Source organism: Elephantulus edwardii, unplaced genomic scaffold, assembly GCF_000299155.1.
Source record: "Elephantulus edwardii isolate Elephantulus edwardi_28Jun2011 unplaced genomic scaffold, EleEdw1.0 scaffold00003, whole genome shotgun sequence".
In the NCBI taxonomy this organism is placed as follows: Eukaryota; Metazoa; Chordata; class Mammalia; order Macroscelidea; family Macroscelididae; genus Elephantulus; species Elephantulus edwardii.
The window spans coordinates 26002878-26006833 of record NW_006399753.1 but is presented as its reverse complement, the minus strand read 5'-3'; positions in this window follow the sequence as shown (position 1 = coordinate 26006833).

The following is a 3956-nucleotide window of genomic DNA, read 5'->3' as shown; positions in this document are numbered from 1 at the left end:
TTTTGAAATTGTCTTACATTCTTTGGGCATGTTGCCAGGAGGGCAGTCTTGAAAAAGGACATCAAGCTTGAAAGGGTGGAGGGTCAGCATAGGAGAGGAGATGGATTGGCACAGTGACTGGGGTAATAGCAGGAGTGCCGGAGACAATGAGATTGAGTTAAAATAACAGAGAGTTCAGAAATATTGTGCAGAGGGTTGCTATGAGTCATAGTCAACAGCACAAAACAACAACAAACCATTTTCTCTTTGTACGTACCTGTAATATATAGTACTGTTTAGTCATTAAAACAGAAATTTTGTCCAGGTTGTTAACTGTAATGGGTGTTATCATACCAGAATATTTTAACCAGATAAACATTAATAGGTTTATATCTTTGACATTTATTATTGTTATAAAAATAGATTCTGAAACAGTTTGGTTTCCAATACCAAATATGAGCAAGATTGAGAACCACTCATTAGAGACTAGCTTCAGAGCAGCTGAATGAGTTCTTAAATAAAAATGCAGAGTAAAAAATCATGTGTATTCCTCAAGCAGAGCATAATGCTAACACACAGTGAATAAGTCAGGGTTATCATTAATAAAGCCTGATAACGGAAGGGAACACAAATAAGAGATAGCACCAGAACAGACTACATCTGTTTTGAGATAAAATTGTAAATTATGTGGTGAGTCCAAGAGGAGAGGCAAGAGTCAAGTTATTCCAGATAAAAGATGTTACAAAAAAGAAATAACAACTCAGCCATCACAGAAACCCTTGAGCAGACAGAGAATCAATATTTTACAAGCCTTAGTTTAATTGAAAACTTTAATACATTAATCATGAAAACTGCTCATTAACAACATTAGTCTTTCTTGTTTTTTTAATTTAATGCTTTTATAATTGGAATTGTTATTGAAATAAAAGAGATTGATAATTCTTATGTTAAGTTTGATTGATAGGGTCAAGCTTCTTCAAGGGGAAGTTGAAAATATACTAAGAATCTATTAGCTTCTGTAGGCATCTATATTTTATATACAACGATGCATAAGATGTTACCTTTTTGGAGGTTTTCTGCCACTTGACTAGAACATAATATTTGCCCATCAAATAACAAATGATTAAAGAATACTGAAGGAAAAGCAGAGTGAGATTAGTCATTGCAACCCCAAAGATGCTCTCTTCTGGGGATATTGCAGTTAAGAAAAGGAAGGTTTTACAATTTTTTACAGTTTCAAAATACACATAGTGCATTTGGTTATGACTTATTAGGGTTAAAAATGGAAATTTTATTCTACTATATTTATTGTAAACTCAGAGAAAACGTTCTCTCAAAACTAAGGAGCTCCGACAGTGTTAGCCTTAGGGAGTTGTGTAGTTAATGATGGTGCCTTAGTAGTGGTTTAAGTCTACATGCAGCTCCAAGTGAGAAGGGTGGACAATTTCCTCCTGCATGAATTACAGCCTCCTGAAAACCCACCACAGAGTAAGCTGTCTTTATTCATCATTGTACAGTTTAAGGCTAAAGTCATCAAACTATCTTCAGGGTTTGAACTTCAACCAGAAATCTAAAGCAGATCTTTATTTATTTTGTTTCTTTTTTATTTGCTGGGAAGAAGGATTGGCCATCCACTTCTGAAATAACAAACCTGCGAAAACCCTATGTACAATAGAGCACACTTAGACTAGCACTTAGACTAGCAGACATGGCAAGTGAACTGAGATCTCAGATATGGAAACACAAAGAAGTAGGACACTGCTACAGATAAGGGAGTTTTGGGGGTTTACTGATGAGGAATTATGCTGCAGGGTACTGGATATCCCATGGGCTACCAAAAGAACAAACAGATATATCTTGGGGAATGTGCAGCCAGAGTGCTCCCTGGAGGCAAAGATAGCAAAGCTTCCTCTTTCGTACTTTGGACATGGAGCCTAGGGGAGACTGTTCCTTGGAAAAGAACATCATGCTTGCAAAGATGGAGTGTCAGTGAAGGAGAGAAGGATTCTCAATGAGATAGACTGACAAACACAGAGGCTGCAGCAATGGGCTCAAGCATGTCAGAGATGATGAAGATAAACACAGGATAGCACAGGGTTCAAGTCTAATGTTTATATGATCGCTATGAATCACACTTGACTCTGTGAACTCAGTGGGAGAAAGACAGGCAGTCTTTTCCAGAGCAATTTACTTTTTCTGAAAACCCATTGGAGGGTCAGTTATTCCAACTCAATGGTACACAACAAGATTAATAAGCTTTATGGATCAATTGAGTAATGAGTAGGCTTATCAGTGTATTAAAAATGTGCCAGCAGGCATTATACTATTGAAGTAATCTTATTAAGTGACTAAATGACAATTTATCACTTAGATGCAAGGTTTGGTATCATTTGATCAGAATCTGAGTAAATGGGGATCCAAATTAGGACACCATCACTTACTCTTCAAAGATAATTTAAACTAATTAAGACAATTAGTTTGGCAGATGCATTTTAAGTAAAGCTTCAGAGAATACCTCCTTTAGAACATCTGATGACTACAGTTATTATGCCCTATTTACTTACTACCTTAGAGAAGATTCTGACTCATAGTGATTCTCTAATGGGTTTAAAAACATTACATTTTTACAGGAAGAGACTTCTTCTTAGGAGCAGCCAGTGGATTCAAACTGCTGACCTCTTGGTTAGCAATGCAATATATAACACATATGCCACTGTTCTTTTAATATTAATGGTACAAGAGACTGTAGAGATCATCTAGAAAAATGATTCATCATAGGTAATTTTTAATTCATTTTTTTTCCCAAAATCCAAACTTAATCTCCTTCAAAATGCAAAGTCATTTCTGAACAGTGACTCTCCATTGAGTTTGTGTTGTTGCAAAATGCAACCCCAAAAAAGACAATCCATCTTTCTTTTGGTGAGTCACTGGAGAGTTACGCTGTCTTTGGGTTAGTGGTGAAATTATTATGGACTACAACTCCAGACATCTCCAATAAAATAAAAAAAATATTTTCGTTATTTTATGTTGAAGAGTCAGAACTAACTCACAGGTGACCCTCCAGTGAGTTTTCAGAGGCTGTAAGTCCCACGGGAGGAGATTTCCCATCTTTCATCCACAGAGCATCTGTTGGATTTGAATTGCCTGCCTTTGACTTGGCAGTACTACTCCTTAATCACTAGGCCAACAGAGCATGTTAATAAATAATTATGTAATTGAGTTTGTCAAAGGTTTCCGTTATTACATTGTCATTGTTCTTAAGAGCTGTCCAACTGAATGTGACTCATAATGACCCTATGAACAACATACCCTATCCTGCGCTATTCACATCATCCCTGATATCTTTGAGCCTATTGCTGCAGACAGTGTATTATACTACCTTGTTGAGAATCTTTCTTTCCTTTGCTGACCCTCCCTTATACAAGCATGATGATACCCACTGAAGAATAGCCTCTCTTAGAAACATGTCCGAAGTATGAGAGCCTCCAAGGAGCACTCTGGCTGCACCCTCTCCAAGACATATATCTCTTCCTTCTTTTGGTAACCTGTGGAATATTTGGTGTTCTTCTCAACCACCACAATTCAAAGACATCAATTCTTCCTCTGTAATCCTTCATTGTTTAGCCCGCAGATGTGTAGCATGTGATTAAAATGACCTTGTTCTGAGTCAGACACAGTCTCTTCAATCTGACATCATTGCTTTTCAGAGTTTTGGAGAGGTTCTTGACAGGGAAATTTCCCAACATCAATGTGCCTCCTAATTTCCTGACTATTGGGGACACAGGTGTTGATTGTAGATCTTGTTGTTGTTGTTGATATGTGCCGTCGAGTCACTTGCGACTCATAGCGACCCTATGTACAACAGCCCTAAACTCTGGTCTGTCCTGTGCCAATCGCACTGTCTCTGACACTCCCATCCCAATTATCCCAGTCACTGAATCAATCCACCTCATAGAGGGCCTTCCTCTCCTGCGCCG